We start from the raw sequence: 22,138 nt of genomic DNA, 5'->3' as shown, positions 1-22,138 counted from the left end.
TAATCCATATTCAAACAGGAGACTGTTTAGGGATTTTTTTTAACTCCAAAAGGGTTAAAACGGTTCTTTAATTTTTGTTTCCACATATAATATAAACAACTTACTGAAATTCCAGTTATAAAAGCATTTGCAACTAACTGCTGCTTCAAGGAAGCAATGAGACTAGTTTCAGTAGTCCTTGGAATGCAAATGCAGTAGAAATATATAACACATTTAGGGAAAAATTAGGAATCCAGAAGTAGTCCAGGTTTTTCCACTAAGGAGCTATGTGACTTTGGGCAAGTCATTTCACCTCTCCATTCCCTTCCCCCCAACTTCCTCTTGTGTTAAAACCCAGTTCTCAAAAGCTCTTGTCACTCTGTTCTAAACTTTTGGCCCTTATCTTTGTGGCTTGGTTCTGAACAGTGCCCTCAAAGAGCTCAAAGTAAACTTTATTATCTTATATTTTCTATTCCCTAGAAAATCCAAAAGGCAAAGAGTGCTGGACTTGGAAGTCAGAGAATATTTTATTTCTGCTGCTAAAAAATTACCAGTTATGCTACCTACCAGGGGCAAGTGAGTTAATCTCACTGAGCTTTAGTCTCATCTGCAAAAGGATAATGATACCTGCCTCATGGACTGCATAGTACTGTCATGAGGCTGAAAGCAGACAATCCAGGAAGAGAGCTGACAAGCCTAAAAAAGAAACATCACATCCATTTCAGTTATTTTATTATCTGTAAACCCACTGAAAAATGTTCCTAAAAAAGGCCAGATAGTGAGATGCCTTCAGTCATGAAAGAACAAATTTTAGAGTTTAGGTTTGTGTCCCTATTATTTTAAGTAAATTTTATTATATTTCAATTCTTTGAAATTGGTTATTCATGTCTGAGTGAGTCCCTTCCCTCTTCTGGGTCTCAGTTTATTCATTCACTAATGAGGGAGTTGGACTAGAAGATCCTTCTAGCTCTTGCTCTGTGATTTTATTTTCCTGGATGACTGGCTCCAGGTGTCCAGGTGTGGACTTTCTGCAGAGTGGATTCTTTGAGCAGTCACTCTTCAGGTATAACTATCTAAGTCTATCATCTCTCTCTGCCAACATCCAGCCCAACCACAATTGCAATGCCATCTGAAAACAAAAGGAATGGGAGACCTTAAGAATAAATGAAAAGGCATTCAAACCACAGAGCAAAAGATGACCCAGCCATGGTGTATGTCATTACCAGATGCCATCTCACAATGGTGGTGCAGAATGGGCCATAAGCAAGAAAAACAATACTTGAGGACCATAAAAAGACAAAAAAGAGAAGAAATACAAAGTCCTTCCAAATCCAAGTTTCATCTACTACCTCTTTTTATTAACCACTTCAAATACAGAGCAGATAATGAATACTGATTTGCTCAAAGTGGAATACAGGAAGGGAAAGGGAAGTATTATATGATGGATCAATGAGAAAATTATATTAATTAAATTTCTCCGTCCCCCACCCCAAAATGGTTTTAATTGCATATCTATCTTAATTATTGCAACTTCTGCTTCCCCCACCCTCCAATTCAGAACCAACTCTTTGATAACCAGCATGAGAATCATATGCTAAAAATCTTGAATCTCAAGCAAGATTCTGCCCAAACCATCCAGGACAATCTGAGTCACCTCCTCCCACCTCCTCACTACCCAGCTGGTGTTCAGTCATGAAATACAAACTCCTTTTAAATTAGCCCAAGCTAAGCATAATTAAGGAAGGTTAAAAAAAAATCTGTCAGAAAAAAAAATTGGTTTAGTCCAAATCAAATCAAAACAAAAGAAAAATGGATGCTGATGTGGATGCTCCATGCAATTATTTCTTCCTTTTAAAAGAATTGTCTGTATTTTGAAAGAATACTTAAATATTCTGTATGTTTAAAAGAAATGTCTGTATTTTAGAAAAAAAGTTGTTATGATAAAAAATGATTTAGCTTTCAATATTTTTATCATTCTGTAGGAGCACTAGGTTGTTTGACCAACCAATTTCAGAGAAAAATTAATTTGCAACCTCCTAGAAAACATGAATATTAAATATTATAAAAAATAATTATTTATCTCTCTAGATGAAAGGGAGGAGTACTCACTAATCTAGAAAAAAAGATTTAGAAGATATACAATGCTGTGCACTGCCCTCCAGTATTCAGCTTTATAGATTCAAATATTAGTTAAGGAAAATAATCTATGATGTAGAAAAGATCATTTCAACTTAACATACTTATTGTGTACAAATTGTTAATAGACATATCAGGTTGACTGGTCAATCAATAAGCCACTAGGTCATCAATCTTTTCTAACCTCTCAACATTTTAGACTTAAATGACTTTTCATGGTTTTCATCTTGAACTGAATTCTAAAAGAAGTATATATAGTCACTGAGGGTTAATTACTAGGCTGAACAGTATAGGAAAATTTAAAATAATTACCTATTAGTCTTATTAACTAACATGCCTTCACATGTTAGTTAATATTAATCACTTATACTCCATAAAAATAACTAATTTGTAAAATTGTTCAATGAACAATTATTGACAGAGTCAATTCTTGACCCTTTTCGGCAGTTTACAGTGCTCTGTGGTGTCTCAAATTATATCTGTTGACAAATCAAGAAACTGGGGATAATGAAAATGAATCTTTTATAAAGGATTAAATAAAAGGAAAACTAGGAAATTCTGTGATTTATAAAAGGATAATGAAGTTATGATCAAAGTACTATTACTATGTGTTAAAGTTCTACTTTTGAATATTTTTAATGGAGATAAAAAAGTAAATAAAGAGAACAAAACCTCTGAGTACCGTGAGTATGCTTTCTGTTTTGTTTTGTTGCCTTTACCTATCTGGGGATTTCTAGCCTTGGAAGAAATGTGAATTTTTATTTACTAAGAGGATATATGTATGTGTATGTAAATATTTATGTGTGTTTATGTATATTATTGTGTACACATATAAATATATGTGCATATATTTACATATATATTTACACAATATATACTATATATAAACATATATAGAACTATCTATCTTCTGCTACCAGAGAAACAACGTGACTTAGTTAGAAAGAAGATTGGCCTCTGGTTCAAGCTGTAACACATACTACCATTGTGAACATGGATGAACAATTCAGCTTCTTACTGATCAGGGCAACTTTCTTAAACTAAATTCTAAGAGGAATTTGCTGATTGGCATCAATGGAGAGAGGATCTATGTAGAAGTTCCCTATTCATTAAAATCAAAGACCCAAATTAAGAATCAAAATCAAAAACAAAAATTTTGCCACTCACACCTTCAGCCCCCAAGATAGAATTGTGAATAGTGATGAAAGACTGTGGATGGATTCCTCAACTACAGCAATAGTTGCCCCGGGGAGAGTTTCCATCCTATTTCAATCTGAGGGAGAATGAATACTTCAAAGATTCAGTGGAAAATATGTGGAGTGTGGAAGAGAAAAAAAAGACAATCAAATGGCTCTTCATCTATTGGTTAGCAAATTACTCAGCTAAACTCGGAGGAGTGTTGAGAAATTTGGAGTAGTATTTTCTTCATTTTATTCCAACCACCTCCTACCTAGTTAATAAATTGAGAGTAGGTAGATAAGAATTCAGTGAAGAAAAATCATACGTTTTTTCTTTTTTTTACATTTCACCCTCCAGAAAGAAAAAAAAAACACAACTTTTCTTTTCTATCAACATTCCACCTATGACATCAAACAAGCCGTTACAGTCACGAGTTAAGAGAGATTTGCCATTTATACCTCTACTCATATAAATTTGTGTGATGAGGTTTTGCAGTTTATTCATTTCCTTAGTGAATGAATGAAAATATGACCACAAGTCCTTCTAAAGAGTATGCTAGTCTGTTGAAGATCAACCTTGCCCCAGGAACCAAATAACTTTTTTTTTCTTTTCACTTAGGTTAATGAGACAATTGAGAGATGACTCATATGCATGGTTGATGAAGCAATTAATCCCAACTCTCCCCCTCTGAATCATCTCTACTCATGGAAAAAAATGGTAAAAATATTAATCCTATATAAAAAATAGTGTTCAAATTAAACTTTACAGCATTTGGAATGAAAAGGGAGTGGGAGAAAGACAGATTATATTTCGTCTCAATTATAGTTGTCTAAGGGGAACTATGTGACTATATGAACAGATTTCAACAAGATCATGCTGATCAGCATTGCTTCCTCTATTTCAATTCACAAATCCTGTGTTTACAGGAACAGATTTCTGAGACATTCCTATACAATTAGCTTACTCACTAATTTTTTTAAAGGAAAAGGGAACAAAAGAATAACACCCCTTTATGGGTAAAGACATATAAATGTGTATTCCTGTGTAAAGCAGTTCTCTAAATTCCTGTTAATACAGGAAAACAGGGCAAGTGTGATTTGCTAATATCTTTTCCTTTTTTTTTTAATTTCCTGATATCATTAAATGGAGGTATTGCTCAAAACCACAGGCACTCCCACTCTATCAGCCAACAAAAATAAAATAAAATCTTAGTTTTAGGATTTCAGAGATCATAGAATCCAACCCCTTGTTTTACAAATGGGGGAAATTTAAGCCTTGACCTCCAGAGAGGAAACAACTCACTCAAGGTCACACAGCCAGTTATTACCAAACCTGGGATTAGAATACAGGTCTCTTGACACCCCCATTTTGTTTTCTTACACCATTCTGTCTAAGATGGAGGATTAGTACATTAATGTTTGGGGCTCTTTGTTTATTGGTTTTTGAAAAGGAAAAGCCAAGTATCAAAGTTTAAACCATTCATAAGCTAAAATAGGATAAAATAAGCAGATTATATCCTATGTTCTAAACCTAATTCTATCTCATGTTATCTTATAAAGAAGTCATCAAAATGTAACCTCACAAAATTTGAATGACTCAGAAGCATGTTATAATGGAAGAGGCACTCAACTTGAAAATCTGAGAACCTAATTCAAATTTCAGCTCTGCTATTTACTTCCTGTCTGTATGGTTTTAGGCATGTCATTTGTATTTGGAGGTCCTCAGTTTCCTCATGAAAGATGAGAGGTTTGGACTAGAAATCCTCTAAGATTATGATTCTGTATGAATTCATTACTACCAGTTCAATTCTGCCCAATTCCTACTCACTTTTAATCGCCTTATAACTAAGTTTAGGGGAATTTGACTATAGCCAAATGTGAAAGGAAGCCCACCCATCCAAAATAAGCAGCCATGAAAACAACAAAAAAGGCTATATTTCTTTGCAACTTTCAGATGCAGTCTTCTTTATTTATTTTTTAATTTTAATTTTTTTTCAGATACAGTCTTTTAAATCCTCTAATATGTATATGTTTCAAACTATACAACTGAAATAGTTACTTATGGGAGTCGATAATGGTCATTTACTTTCTAAATATTCTCATTTCAGCATTTGCAAACAAGAATCACTAATGAAATGGAGATCAATAATGAAATTCTTCCTTAGGGTATGGTTTTTTAAACCAGTTCCAAGAGCTCTAAATTTCATAAGAAAATGCATAGTATTATAAACCAAGATATTCAGTTTGTTAAATTAAGTTTCTAAATTCATCTTCAACATGAAGAGCAGTAATAGCAGAGTCCAAGGTCTGGGTTCCACTAGACTCCACTAGACACAGCTCCTGTCTAGTGTCTAGGCATTAGGCTTGGAATCAGGAAGACCTTACTAATTATTTACTACCTGAGTGATCCTGGGTAAGTCACTAAACCCTCTTTGCCTTAGTTTCCTCATCTATAAAATGAATGGAGAAGGAAATGGCAAACCACTCCAGTATTTTTGCCAAGAAAACCCCAAATGAGGTCACAAAGAGTTGGACACAACTGAAACAACAGAATAATAAGCGTCTGGGCAAGGAGTCATCTTATCGCAAGAACTAAGGTTGCACTTCCCCAAAATTGTTTCAGTACCCTAACTACCCAACTACCAGCTGAATTTAACTGGTGAAACCAGTTTGGGAAACAAAAACCACCCAACAGTCATATTTCCATTAGCCAACAAAAATTATCATTTGCCATCTATGAGAATCACAAATCTCTAGAGTGTCAATATATAGTTATTGAAAAGCATAGAACTTGTAATATAGAGACCTGGGTCAAAGCCCCCATTGTAATATGAATTAATTATGTGTCCTTGAAAAGTCACAAATTACCCCACCTTTAATTGGGGGGGGGTCTGGAAACAGGAAGTGTTGAACCAGGGGCTCTTTGAGGTCCTTCAGAAATTCTAGCCCATTCAGAAAAGCAATTAAAGCAAAGCAATGCTATCATTCTATTGATTCTCAATACACATGTCCTCATATCTCTTCATGCCCTTCCTAAATGGTGTTAGCCCAGGTATAGCAACCAATATATTTTAAGAAACCTAATTCTCCTAGAGATTTATTTAGACAATGAGAGAACTAAGTTCAATCTCCCCTAAGGATAAAAGACAAGGTTCTTATATTTGTATTAGGCAAACTTGTTAAAGACAGAAACAAAAGAGGAAAATTACTCTAGATTCTCCATTCAGCAAACTGAAGAACCAGTACAAAGAATTATGAACAGCAACTCAAATATACCTGATTCTAGGGTCAGGATGCACAATTTTGGAACACCAAACTTTTATGATGACTATTCTGAGTGGGGAAGGGGAGATATCAGAGACTTTGAGAAACTGACAGCAGTTGTTCCCCCACTATTCCTGGGGCAACAGTTTCTTAGGACTCAGAAAAAAAATTGGCCTAATAAATAAAAATCAATGAACCATGAATTAATATTACTGGGGTGAAATGAAAAAGAGGGCACCAGAAGTTCACTGACTGTCCTCCCTACTGTACTAGGGTGATGAAAAGCCAAATACCACCTCTTTAAGGAAGGAAAAACCAAACTACAAATGAAACAGGAATGTGAAGCATCTCCTTTCCTGTTAGCTCTGTGACATGATCCATTTTTCTTCTTCCTTCCCAAAGTTTCTAACCTTCAGGTCAGGCACATACCCACAGACAAACAGAGGGAGTTTACTGAGCTGCTGGTCCCTAGAGAAGGGCTTTATTTTCATATTTGAGCTGCTTTCCTGGAGCTGCTGAGTTCTATTGCACAACCCTAACAGGAATTAAATATATACTCTTTGGTAAATTATCAAAATGTAAACCATCAGCTACAGCAGGACCAAGAAAGCTGCCAAGAATTTTAACACTGAGATTTTAGTAAGGGAGAACATTTTTCCCCCTGCTGTTGTCTTCAGCTGTATCAACCTCAATTATCATACCATTTTACATTTGTGACTATAAATCTGTACATATGTGTTTATATGTCCTTGTATTCATGTAGTCAGTATTTCAAGTGGAATCTCCAAGTGGGACAATAAATAGAGAAAGGGGAAAAAGGTTAAATTGCTATTTAAAAATCACTCTGCCTACTTTAATTATTCTAGATTGTTCGCTGTCACTGATCACTGCCTGCCATCAAGTCCAGTTAACAAGAAATATAATGCCTCAAAATGAATATACAAGACAAATGCTCCTTAGCAGACGGTGTTAATTCTCTGAAGTCATCTGTTTTCATTCACTCTTTGCTATTTTTATTCTGCATCATCACCAGCATTTCCACATCAGAAAAATCCCCCTTGTCAAAGTAAATATGCATATTCCATACGCTTTAAGAGAATAGAAAGAGACAGCCACTTTACCTTGTTTTCACAGGCTGATAGATTCCATTTTGCCTTCATGATAGACTGCTAAGCATAGCAATGCACTGTCAAAAAAATGTCAAGGGAAACAATTATTGATTAGTGCATTCAAATTTATTATGCATGTAGACTAATACATGACAATAACTTTAAGAAACCATGTAATATTGAAATAGAAAAATCATCAGCCCAATCTGCCAGGTAACTGTCAAGCTATGAATGAACACTCAGAAAGAAAACAAAGGCCTACTACATAAAATTGGTCAAAAGATTACCTAGGTATCAATGATATATAGAATAGCTTCTTCAAATAGACTTCATTCTACACTTACTGATAAGAACTGTATGATCTGAGTGTTATCTCTTAGTACAGTCAGAATTTCATATGACCACAACTACTTAAGTGGTCTTCTCAGTTCTTATGGCTATTACCACTTTTCTGAATAAAGCTTAAATTTCTATCTTATTTAAAGCACCACAATAATTTAAATGATACTGGTTTCAGCAGAAGGATTATGATTTTGAGGAGTCAGGGTTGGTAAAACAAATTTGAATGAATTTGGAGAGATGAGTGAAAAGGACATTAAGAAGATGCCCTTCCAGCTATGAAACATATAAAACACACACACACATACACACACACACACACACACACACACACACACACACACACTTTCTTTTTCACATGGCTGTCACCTTTTCATCTTCTTTGTTTTATTTTGGCAAGGAAAAAGCAAGGAAAGCCTGAATTTCACAACATTCCTTGGAAGGTTAGGAAAACAGATCTATTTCAGTAGAAGTTATCAAATAGTAATTCTGTTCCCCTCAAAGAAAAACACCCCCTTTTTCAAAAAAAATGATACCTAATCTCATTTCTCAGGAAACAATGTCCACTACTAACATCCTTTCTCTCTTTATCTTAGGCCTAACCTTAGACAGTGTTTTCCAGTAGTACCCTTTGATTATGGCTCATTTTTCATTCTTCTACATACACGCATACATAAATGCATTCATCTATAAGACATATATTGTGATCATGTCTATATATGTGCACATTCATATATACATACACATTTATATTTTGTTTGTCTGTCTGTACATAGTTACCTACAAATTGTCTCACCCCCATTAAACTGAGCTTCTTGAAGGTAGGAACTGTTTTTGCCTTTCTTTGGATCCTCATTATTTCACATAGTTTTTGGCACATAGTAAAACCTTGATAATGGCTTGTTGTCTGACAAGAAATGATCACATTATATGACCAGTAATTGAACAGCCTCTGCAGATTGGTTCCATTATGTATTTTCTTCTAGTACATCAATTCTCCATGTTCTATATGAAGACATATTTAGGGACTGGGGTGATATGGTCAATGAAACCAGTTCAATCTATCTAGAAATCAAGACCTTTCCACCTAGCCTAGGAATTCACTATACACAATGTAGGATAACTACAATTTCATGGCAAAATAAAATGATCTCTATCTCACTATTCATCCAGTATTCTCCCATTAATTAAAGTCCTGCCTGCCTCAAATTCTTGGCCTACTTGTAAGGAAGCACAGGATTGCAACCACAGAAGTTAATGATCCCTTTCTTGAAAGATAACTAAAAGCACTTCACAAATACAAGCAATATTTTCTCAAAAACCAGGCATTTTCTTTTTCCTGACACTCTTATTCTTGTCTTCCCCCAAAACTATAATGACTGTTTCATACTAAGATATTTTCTTCAGTAAGTTAAGTATACTATATATCACTTGCTATGTGAGATGAATTTAGTTTTGTTTTTAATGATTTTAACCTTTTGGAAACAGTTGCACTATATTTTTATTAAATATTTTACTTATTTATTTTTCCAACTACATGGAACAGTAGTTTTCAGCAATCATTTTTTGCAAGGTTTTGAGTCTTACATTTTTCTTCCTCCCTCCCTTCCCTTCCCCCTTGACAGAAAGCAATACAATATAGGCCACACATGTATAATGATGCTAAATACAGATCCATGTTAGTTATGTTGTGAGAGAAGAATTAAATCAAAACAGAGACAAAAAATTAGAAAGAAAAAGATAATACATAAAACAGCTTTTAGAAACTGAAGATAGGAAGTTTTGGTTTGTATTTTTAAACTCCTTCACTGGATATAGATGCTGTTTTCTATCACAAGTTGCATTGTGTTAGAATTGTTTTTGATTGTTGTATTGTTGAAATGTATATATATAAGATTCTTCTGGTTCTATTCACTTCACTCAACATCAATTCTTCCAAGTCTTTCCAGTCTTTTCTGAAATCTCTTCCCTCATGATTTCTTATAGAATAATAGTGTTCCATCACATTTATAAACCACAATTTGTACAGCCATTCCCAATTGATGGGCATCTCCTCAATTTCCAATTCTTTGACACAATGACAAGAACAGTTATAAATATTTTAGTGCAGTCACTATTCTTTTTTTCAGTCATTCTATTCTTAAAATAATTATTCCTAATTTCCATTTTAGGAGTTAAGTTAATGCTTGTTAGGCCTAGTAGATTGTCTACCTTTCCTCTCCTCTCCTATTTCCAAATCCCTGAAACTCCCTACTTAGAGACTTTCTGATAAAACAATCCACAATAAGGGACAGCAATCATTAAATTAACTTAGTCCTCATTCATTCATTTCCCCAAGGATATCAAATTGATTGCCAATTTGGAGTAGTGGCAACACTCACTGTATGAGGAATCAAGAGACTAAGTAGGGGCAGGAAAGTGATGCAGTGCATAGAGCACTGGCCCTGGAGTTAGGAGGACCTGAATTCAAAATCCGTTCTCAGACATATGATAATTACCTAGCTGTGTGACCTTGGGCAAGTCACTTAACCCCTCTGCCTTGCAAAAGCTAAAGACAGATAGATAGATAGAGAGAGAGAGAGAGAGAGAGAGAGAGAGAGAGAGAGAAAGAGAGACTAAGTAATGCCTAAATATGGGGGGGAAAGCAAGAGATTTATATCAAGAAGTTATGAAAGTCTCTTCACTTCATACCAATTTAATGCTGAAAGTCCTACAACATTACTTTTGAGTGTTTCAAAGTGGAAGCCATGTTCTTTGGGCTTCCATAGTATCTTAGCCATGGCCCTGAGTCCTTGAAAGCCGTCAGAGTTGGGCATCATATCAACTTTGGCATACTCATCCCTCTATGGAAAGGCTTCTTCTCATCCAGAAAGATCAAACACTACACAGATGGTCATCCAGGGAGAAAGGTATTGTGTAAGATCTGTGCCGGTATAGGAAATACTTCTATCAATCAATTCACAAATCAAGTACCAAAGGGAACTAAGCTCAAAAGTTAAGACATATTATATGCATTGTAAGACCTCATCCATGCCACAGCAGTCATAGACTCATAGACTATCAGAGCTGGGCCCTTAGAGATCCTCTAGTGTAATTCCCTTACTTTATACAAGAAACTGAGTCCAGAAAAGTTAAATAATTTAATCAGGAACATAGGTGGGGCAGCCAGGTGAAGCAGAGCCTGCCTTGGAGTTCAAGTCCAACATCAGACTCTTACTAGCTGTGTGACCTGGGACAAATCACTTTCAAACCCCATTTGCCTCAGTTTTCTCTGTTGACAAATGAACTGATGAGGAAAATAACAAACCACTCTAGTGTCTTTGCCAAGAAAATTCCAAATGAGGTTGCAAAGAGTCAGGTAGGATTGAAAAATGACTCAACAACAACAACAAAAAGGGCATAACACAAGGGACAGAACCCCAATACTCAGAGTCTAGTGACCATTGTACTATCTCAGTCATTCGCTAATTCTCTTCATGGATTTTCTGGTTCTTTTCCTCTCCAAGGATTATATGGAAATATGAGGAAGAATTTAGTGACCATGGATGGAAAATTCTAAACAATATTCTTATACTTGCAGTAGAGTAACTCACTGGGGCAACCTCTCTGAACTACACAGATGCTCCTTGCCTCTATCTTTAATCAGCACATATCATCACGCTCTCTACTCAAAGTATCACTTTATGTTACCACAAGAGCAAGGTTGAGGAAATGAAGAAAAGAATTTGAAAATAGTCTGTGAATAAGCAATAGGATGTACATATATTAATCACATCCTCTAAATTCATAAAAGTAACAGAAGTTAGGTCAATGGGAAAGATTTGTAAATTTACAAGAAAGCAGAATAAGCGTTATATTCTGAATCAACTCAAAACAAGTACATAGGTTGCTTTCCTTTTCACTAACCCAAAGGTCATTTCCCTAGGTTGCTCAAACCAGGTGTTGAAAATGTCTTAAGAAAAAAAAATGTATTTAAAAAATGTCTAGATGTGGAAAAGCACAAAGAAATACTTGCAGAATATGTGCTAAGAACAAACGAGAGGCTTTCCCATTTTGTCGCAAAATTGATTCTGAAAAGGGAGCCACTAAAACTACCGCTTTTCTTGGCCCCTTTTCTTCTGCTGAAAGAAAGCACAGTGACATGGGAAAAAGCTAAAATTATATGCAGTGAAAATATCTCATATTATGAAAGCCTTTTTGAGTCATAACTGTAATCGAATTCAATTCTCTACCAGTTTTGCCAAACACTATCAATGGTTACTACAATAAAAAATTAATATTTTGTCACTTGGCATCTGTAGTAACTTTGGTATATTTGACATGTTGGAGCTATGGCCATTTGGCATTTCCAGCTGCCTTCCCATAATCTCCATTCATACAGGATGATTTTATATATACCAGTGGCATCTCTGCCCAATGAAGTCTGCCACACTAAGAGGATAAAAGAATGATAGAAGACTTTTTTCTTATATCACAGAAAGCACACTTACATGTCCACCCACCTATCTGGTTACTTTAATATGGAACTTCTAGTAATCAAGAATATAGATGTTTTACATAATACTTGAGGAGGCTTTACATAACATTTCTAGACTATGGTTCAACGGCATGAAACTTATTTAACATTCAGTGTATGACAGTCGGCTGTTAAAGAAAAACAGTTTGCCATTGAACATTGTAACTATTAGCATGCTCTAGAAACTAAAGCAATTTAGAATGTTAAGATTTTGCATTCTTTAAAATTATTTTTAAAGGGAAAGAAAATTATTTTTAAAATAGTCATTACATTTTATCTTTTCCTGTTCAAAAATCACAAGTGTACCTAGCATTAAGATGGACTCTATGATCAAATGGAGGATTTATTTTAAAAGTGGGCTTTAGATTTGTAAAAATTCATTTTACATGTAACTTTTTAGGATTGTATCTAAGTTTCAAGTGAGAGACTACTAGGAGACAAACCAAAAGATGAGACAGCAATGGTAGATTTATAGCCACACAGCATGTTGTACATTTCCCATTTAACTAAACCTTTTATTTAGAAATCTAACAAATTCCCCTGCGTAGGCTAAGTTTCCTTAAGCTTGCCTGGCCAGATTCCCTACATTCAACAGAACAGGATCCAATGTTTAGTCAGAAAAGAGGCTCCTTCGTATTAAGATAATTATACAATTTTAGCTTCTTGGTATGTGTTTTTTAAATTAATAACAAAGTGGACTTCTTTGTTAAGAAGAAAATTTGACTTAAACCATGTGACTTCCTTAATTGTTAAACCTAAAAGTATTAAAAAATACCACCTCAGCTTACCAGTTTGACCAAATATTTAATATAAGTATATCTTTCTGCTTAACCTGTTCTTCATCTCTATATCCATACTTCCCTCCATTCTTTCCTGAGACCGTAGCTGAACTATTATTCGTTCTCATCAAAGTTCTGAAACTGTGAACTCCTTTCAAGGAGTTAGTTTCAAAAAAAGCATGACTCTCAGTTGCAAATATAAATCTCTCAGTTGTAAAATCATCCTGTTTGAAGCACCTCTCAAAGTTCCTCTGTGTTTCTCACATTAATAAAATTTAAATCTGCCACTATTTGAACCATTCTCTTTAGACCAGTGAGAGAAGCATTTTTCTGTTCTTCCATTGTTTCATTCTTCATTACCCAATTGGAGGAAGGACACTGGAGTCCTTCTCTAGCTCTTTTTTACAGATAAGAAATTGAGGCAAACAGGATTAAATAACTTGCCCAGGGTCATACAGTTAGGAGGTGTCTGAGTCCAGATTTGTACTCATGAAGATCAGTCTTCCTGATTCTAAGTCCAGTGCTCTGCCCTTTGTGCCACCAAACTTCCCCTGAGAAAATTATAGTACTTTTCAAATTATAAAATGAAGGCTATCTTACTTTAAATTAGACAGAAAAAAGAGTAAGCATCAAAGAAACTGCTAAAAACAAAATAGAAAAAAAGATGTATCATGAATGGATTCCTCAGTACTAACCTAAAGAAAACCTATGAAATCTCAACTTGAATAAGAGCTGAAAGAACCTCTCTACTATGGGAGACAAGCCAAAACTCTGACAGGACAGCAAAGTATTGAATTCGTATTCCATTGTATGTCCATAATTATGCCACAACCTAGGAGATAAATCTCTTCAGTCTGCTACAGGGGAAAAACAAATCAAGGAGTAGCCTGCTCCCAATTTTCAAAGCATCTTTCAACATACTTAAAATTATTTTAACAACAGAGTCAAGTTAATAAATAGATATAATTGCTCCCATTTCTACATCATCTGTTCTTGCTGGCTGAAGTCAATTCTCCCAGAATCCTTTGGAGATTATTCATTGCACTGCCACATGAGGGTATTATTTTCCAAAGGGAGGTATGGCTGAGAACAGTGTGTTAAGAAAAGAATATCTTTGGAATCTTAATTTTAATCCCTCCAACTGAAGCTCAACTGAATTGAAGAGGTTATGATGGTGGGAAAAAAAATTCCTAAACAAAATTTGGGCAAAATAACAACTGACTGAGATATCATTAACTTCTCAGACACTGTTATATACTATGTAATGTTCTCAAATGTCCTGTCCTTGCCACTAAGACCTGGTCTAGCGATTATTTGGAGTATTTTTTAGGTGAAAGGGTGAAATAAAAAACATGCAAATCAAAACTCTGCATCAATGAACCCTGGCTTTATAAACTGTATCTGCTAACTGGAGGACTAATTTTTTCTTTTGAGAAGCCTTGTCAAAGGGGAAAAACATTTCTGTCTATGGAATTGGAAATGATGAAAATTGTTCCATGGCCTTACTCTGTTAACCAGCCAAATTTGAGAAGGAACAATGTAACAATTCATTCATTGCATGGGTCTCCAGGGTCTTTCTTGCTTCAAGATGTGCTTCTTGTATTTTTTGGATGTTTGACTCATTCTCCAAGGCCACCTCCAGAGCACAGGCTAAGTTTTCAATGTTTATTCAGTACTCTATAACCTCTAGTAGTAGCTACTACTCCTAGCAGCTGCTATTATATGTTTTCACTACAGATGAGTGATTGTTAATTTGTTAATGACAGATTTCTTAAGGAGACAAAACATGCACAGAAAAGCATGAACTATAGAACAATGAAGGCTAGAAAATGGTTCAACAAAATGTAAATGAATTGGTGGCAAAAGCAAAGGTATGGAAAAGCAGTTCAGACCCGTTGAATTTCAAGGTTAAATGAGCTCAGATGAAACAAAGCCAACTCAAGCCGCCATGTCCCCAAAGAGAATCTAAATTGAAATAAAAAGATCTGGGCTCAAAAATCTTAATTTTTTTCTTTTCTGTTATTTTTCTTTTTTCCAAGTTAGTGAGTTTCAATGGGATATTCTCATTTTCTCCCTCTCTCTCTCTCTCTGTCTCTGTCTCTCTCTCTCTCTCTCTCTCTCTCTCTCTCACACACACACACACACACACACACACAGACACACAAACACAGACACAATACATTGTAACTAACATTTCCACAATATTTTATGATTACAAATACATTCCTCATCCAGTGACATAGGCACAATAAGATCATTATTATTCTCATTTAATAGATGAAGAAGCTAAGGGTTAGAAAAGTTAAATGATTTGTCTATAATTGCATATACCTAGTAAATGGCAGGAATTTGAACTCAGGTCTCAAAATATCAAGTCTAACATTCTCACCTCTCTAAATGAGAAAGCAACTGTAAATCACTTGGCAAGTGTCTGGCACACAATAAATTCCATATTAATGTGGACTTAATATAAGCCAACATTTTTTCTTAGCCTCTTCTTCATCAAAGGTTTATAAGTTTGACTAAAAAGACTTAAAATACAAAATGTGTCCCAAACACCTGGATGTCACTCTTCCTTGACCATCCTAGCAGAGTTGTACCCTTATTTATTTATTTTTTAAAATTCTCTTAGAAATTGTCAAAGATAGTCTCTGCTGCGGGGAGGGAGAAGAGAAGGGTGGCCGCCTTCAGGGACAGACCAAAGAAGCTATGCATTTCTATATTTACTCTGTATCAGACATTGTGCTAATTGTATTGCAATTATTAACTGCTTCCTCCTCCTCCCCCTTCTCCTTAGTTATCCCCCAAGCAAGATAAAGCAATGCCTCAATGGAATGCTAAGATTTTGGCAAGTCTGAAAAAAGGACTTCTTTCCCCAATGGGATTATAAGAAGAAATATAGTTGTCTCTTAAGTATGACCTCTAACCCTAGAAATTTTTGTGTTCATAATTCCTTTTCTGCAAACTTGACCTCTAAAGGAATCTTTGTGTTCAGTATGTTGCAATTTTTAATTTTAATCAGAAAAGGAGTTGTAGCTTTATTATTTTTTCAAGTTCTCTTTTGAAATCATCAAAGTTAGGTTACCATCAGAACCTAACCAATAAAGATCATCAATCCAAGCAGAATCGAAGGTCACAACCCCCCCCCCCCCCCCCCCCGTAGAAAATACAGCAGCCAAACAAGAGGGTAGGGTGGTAAAGGGCAAGGGAATCCCTCTCCCCCACAGAAACCCTGCTGGTACTAGAAAAATGGGCTTAAGAAATTTTCCTAAGAGTTAGTACTGTCCAGTGCATACATGCTCAATTAAGTTGGAGAGAATGATAAGCTGCTAGGCACTATTCACTGCCATAATAACATTTCATCACTCAGAGCAGCACCATTATCAACACTACATTAAATATTTGGGGTCAATTATAAGTATGAGATGCAAACAAGGAATCCCTTTTGGGTTTGTCAATGGGAGACACATAGAATAATTTTCCTAGCAGGGCATTTTTCCTCAGTTTTAAACCACATCTCTGATTCTAATAATACTATTTACTACTAATTTCAAAACTTTCCCCTGCCCATGTAGATAGATATAATTTTATCTAACTGCCTCAGGGCAAGAGAAATTATCTTTCCCAGGGTCACATTGACTCTACAAATAGATAGATAGATAGATAGATAGATAGATAGATAGATAGATAGATAGATAGATAGATGATAACTAGATGATAGGTAGATTAAATAGATGATGGTTAGAGATAGATATAGATATATAGATATCAATATCAGAGCAAGGATAACAGGATCACAAACTATAGCTGGAAGAGACCGCAGAAGCCAAGTCTCAACCCTTTATTTTACAGATGAAGAAAGTGGGGCACAGAAACTTGCCCAAGATCACAGGTAGTAAGTGTCTGAGGTACTTTCAGTCCCAAGTCTTATTCACAAGGCTAGATCTTTATGCATTGTATCATACTGCTCCTTTCCAGATGAAACTCTAAAATATTTGGAGGGGAGGGCTTTTTCAGTTTTTGTAAGGTAATAAGGGGGAAGTGACTTTTCCAGTGTCACCACAGCTAGTAAGTATCAAGTATCTAAGGTCACATTTGAAAACTCAGATTTGAAGTCAGACAGGGCTGGTGCTCTCTATCCACTACACCACTTAGCTGCCCCTGAAACTCTAAAATGTTTCAGCCCCACAGAATCTTGGTATTGGGTGGTATTGAGAATACTATCTTTGTAATCTAAACTAACATGACAAATAGTCTTCAAAAAGTTATTTGTCTTCAAGTCTGTGGGAAGGGGTGAGAGCAGCTTATTTCTTAAGTGTTCTAACTATGTTGCTGACCCAGTAAGATAATATCTTCAGAAGAGGTTACAAGTTTAAACCTAGAGGCCAGATTCCTATTTCATAGAAGTACAAAATAGTTTATTCAAAGTTGGTCAGATCTAGACCAAAATATTCTTTAAATTGTTCACAAATCATAAAAATAACATTGAAAATAAGTCTTCAATTTTTAATTAGATAAGAGAACAGAGTAAGTAAAATTTACAAATAATTCCCAAACTTCCATTTAAACATAAATTTCTCCTTAATTCATCAGATCTTCTACCAATCATAAACAAGTTCAGATAAATCATAGGGATTGCTGGTCAGAATTAAATGTTTCAATTACAGATTTTTTGTTTTAATAAATGCAGCTTTATTACATCCAAGTGCATACAGTATCAGTACCTAATGGCTAACAAAGTGTTTAATGAATAGATTGGGGATTACTTATAATTATCCCATTGTCTGGATGCCAACAGAGACTTTTAAAGTACTTGAAAACAGTTTTTTTCTCTTGAGTCGTCTAAACATTTACCCTTCTCCATGTTATTTACACTACTCATTAGCAGAGCAAATGGTTTTTTATAGATGGAAGGTAAATTTCAGCCTAGACCCTGTCTAAAATATCACAAATTCTAAATTAGCAGGAAGTCAAAATTAATGAGGTTTTGATAATGTAAAATTAGAAGATCTTAATTTTATCTCCAACCTTTCCTCAATATTTTATCAGGTAAAAATACTAATGAGCAGTGAAATGACAAATGTCGTGAATGAATAACCCAAGAAGCAGTAACATAAATATATATATATATATATATATATATACATTTACATATAGATAGATAGATAGATAGATAGATAGTTTTGAGACCTTGAGTAGGCACCAACTTCTCATACTTTGACATATACAAAGTAGGCAATCTATTTCATAATAAAAATGGAGACTCTTCATATAGGCAAAATAGAACAATGCTGAATTACCCAACCTCATTGACTTGTCCAAGGTCACACAGCTAGGTCTGCGACTGGATTTGAACTTTTATTTTCCAAACTATAGCTCTAACTACAGGATAGCACTAGCATCCCTATCATTCAAGTTTATTCTTGTTGTATTATCAATCTGATAGCTGCCCCCACCTGCTCCATCTCAGCCCCCCTCATCATCTTATTACAAGGAATGTTTTCTGAAGCTTATTATTGTAGATCCAAAAGTAAGCAAGTCAGTGCTCTACCAAGTATCACAAGTAATCTGACTTCCAAGTACCTTTCCTGACAGAACAAGAGCTCTTAGCAGGCCAAGGATGGTATGATGTTCAATGTCTAACAAATAGAAAATACTTTGTCTACCTGGCAATTGAGAAATAAGAAAATGGCATCACTAAAAGACATAAAAATATGAAATATACATGGAACTTGTCATCAAAAAGATCATATAATCAAAGAAACTTCTGAGGAGAGTTGGTACAATCTCTATCTTAAACTTGAATTCCCTCTGCAGTATTTCCACTAGTAGTCACCCAGCCTCTGCCTGAAAATCCACCAGTGACAGGGAAATTGCTCCCTAGTAAGGCAACATATTCCTCTTTTAGACAGCAATAAACCAGGGAATTTTTCCTTTATAGTAAATCTATACTTCTGTCTTCCACCTATTTCTATCTTTCTATCCATCAATCAACAAGTATCTATTAAATAAGCCACTAATGCTAAGTATTAGTCCTATTTTCATCAGGGGAGGGGGCACCAGAAGAAATCTACTCCTTCTTCCACATGAAACTTCTTCACCTGAAAGTTGCCTCTTACATCTTCTCTTTTGTCTTTTGTTTTCCAGGCTAAGCAACCCTTCCTCTTATGACATTATTGTGTAAGAACCAAGATCAGAAATCATGACCTACCCCTTCCAGGCTTTGGCTGAACCACAATGCATCCTCCCTCACTTTCAAAGGTGTGTGTTTATATTTTTGCTGAGCAGCGAAAGAAGTGCAATGAGACATCAAATGGAAACTTTCTGTGAAGTTAACAGTAAATGATACTAAAGAGAGTTATGAGTCATAAATATTTTGTTAAGTATATGGTTGTTTTTCTCTAATAAAACTTGGATCATATTGCTATGTATTATTCACTGACACCAAAAATTCCATCTGGAAGTCTAGTGCCAAGTCCTGCCAAATAATTACAACTCCCAAATCTCCTGATCTGCTTAAAGATGGACATCCCAACTAACTCTTACTATTTATTTCAATTTACTTGGGCAAACAAATGAAACAGCTTCAAGAGAGTGGATAGGGTTTAAAAGTTTCCCAGTCTAAGTTTCTAAGCCAGAGAGCATAAACCTGAGTTGTGCTGATATCCTTGTTACAAGATCACATGACGCATGAACTGAAACTGAGAGAAGTTTAGCAGTATTAACTAAAAGATTGTACTGGTTGACCCTCTGCTTAATTTATTAAATATGTGGTACTCTGCTTTGGTTGCATTTTTTGTTCTCCTATTCCCTGCCTTCTGTGGGCCTTGGGAGCTTAAGGAGAAACAGTTCAAGAAGCAAGATCCTTTTCCTCAGGCTCAGGAATAGTAGAAAATCATGGCCCACACACCATACTTTAAAATAAATATTTAAAAATGTATATTAAGTTATAATTTTCAAGAATGTCAAAGAGAACTTTCTAAAATATTAAATCAAGTTGCCACTTCTTGCCTTCTTAAAATTAAAGCTGCAACATTTTAAGGGAAAAGGTTCCTTTAGGGGTAAAACTTACAGGAAAAGAATTATGAACACAAAATATTCCAGGATTTGAGGATGAAAGGTGACTGCTTGTGCTTAACAGACAACTTTATGTTTCCTCTCACAATCAGCCCCTTCTTGCAATTGGCAAAATATCACATCAGTGTTCCAGGGAAGCCCCACCACTTTTGGTTGCTACATGTCCTGGCTCTGCCCCAAAACCAACGTGAACCTCAGGCAAATCCATTAACCTCACAAGATCTTAGTTTTGTTATACGTAAAAAAGAAGAATTTAGAGTGGATGACCTTTAAGTTTTCTTCCAGTTCTTAAATTCTATGACTGTGTACAAAAATGTCTGCTCAATCAGAGCAGGAAAGAACTGGGAATAGGAGAAAACTAAGGTAGAAGAGACAAATGTTAACTAAGGAAATACTAATAATTAGAGATATCCAAAAGTAGAATGGATCGTCCTGGGATGTGGTGGCTTGCCTGAACCCCTAACCTTATTAGAGAGCTTAGGTAGAGGAAGGATGACTATTGACTAATAAAGTTGTAGAAAGAATTCTCTTTCAGGCCTGTCTTGGTCTAGGCTGACTTCTGAGATTCTTTCTGATTCTTTCATAATACATTGGGTATGTATTTGGCATATATATATATATGTGTGTGTGTGTGTGTGTGTGTGTGTGTGTGTGTGTGTGGTGTATGGTATATACATATATATATATATATATATATATATATATATATATATAAAATGGTATAATATCTTCTTCCCATTTTTCATCTTCTAAGAGAGTGTGCATGTGACTGTGTGTGTGTGTGTGTGTGTGTGTGTGAATTTCAATCGTCACCTTCACACTGGCTCTTCTTAAGCATATGCACCTTTAAAAGCTAAATAAAACAGAGACTTGCAATAGCTAGGATCTACATCAGAGAAATTAAAAGTTATTAATTCAAGTTCAAATAGGAAACCAAAAGAAGAATCAAAAATATAGTTTATGTCTCTTTGAGTTCCAAAGCCACTGCCTTCTAAAGATTCTTGCTACTCACTGTCCAACTGACAGGGTCTCTATCAAAAGACAAAAGGGGAAGAGTGAAGCTTTCATCTAATTTCATTAGGATTTTGCCAATTTGGACTCTGAGACCAATCTGACTCCACACACCAGTTTGTTTACATCTCCCTCATTTATACTCTCATTTAAAGACATTGGAATTTACTGAATCCTCTACAAGCAAGAGAATGTTCCCTCAGCCTAAGACACGGCTTCTTTCTCTCTTAAATACAGCTGGTTAACTAAGCTGCCTGGTAAGCGTTTTGTGCAGGAAGGAATTCTATACAGTTGGGAGAAAGAGCACGCTGCTCGAACACTCCATTCTGAGATAAAACTAACATTAATCATGTTTGGGAAGGGTGGAAAAAAAGCTCAGAATACAAGATGTATTTGGGGGAAGAAAGAAGGGGGAAAAAAGACCAAAAGTACAGGGCTGATATAAGAAATAAGGTCAACACAGCTGCCCTTTAAAAAGAAAACAAGAAAAACTGCACATACAGATGCAACTGATAATGTGGATTCTTTCTTTGAAAAAAAAGAGGTCATTTTTTACATTCAGGGCCCCATAAAATAAACAAGGTTTGCCCACATGGCAGCTGCTTGCTCAAGATATCCTCCAGTATACATCCTTGTCTCCTCATATTAAAAGGGTGGCAGGGGGCTACAATTCAAGTGAGATGTTTTATTTTGCCTTAGCCTTAATTGGGCATTTTTCTGATATACAGTTTGAAGGAGGAGCTTCTAAAC

The 22,138-nt window shown here is 35.3% G+C and overlaps 1 protein-coding gene across 21 annotated transcripts in view; it reads right to left on the bottom strand.

Annotated features, from left to right (window-relative positions):
- Positions 1–22,138, bottom strand: part of ATXN1 (ataxin 1) — a 521,647-nt gene that overhangs the window by 461,660 nt on the left and 37,849 nt on the right. For all 21 annotated transcript variants that reach the window (XR_012472582.1, XM_074207313.1, XM_074207312.1 and 18 more), the window contains exon 3: positions 7,679–7,743. The gene's annotated coding sequence lies outside the window, so the exon portion shown is untranslated. The remainder of the gene's footprint in view (positions 1–7,678; positions 7,744–22,138) is intronic.

This window comes from Macrotis lagotis, chromosome X, assembly GCF_037893015.1.
Source record: "Macrotis lagotis isolate mMagLag1 chromosome X, bilby.v1.9.chrom.fasta, whole genome shotgun sequence".
In the NCBI taxonomy this organism is placed as follows: Eukaryota; Metazoa; Chordata; class Mammalia; order Peramelemorphia; family Peramelidae; genus Macrotis; species Macrotis lagotis.
Note: the sequence above shows the minus strand (reverse complement) of the source record. Positions and strands in the feature narration are given on the sequence as shown.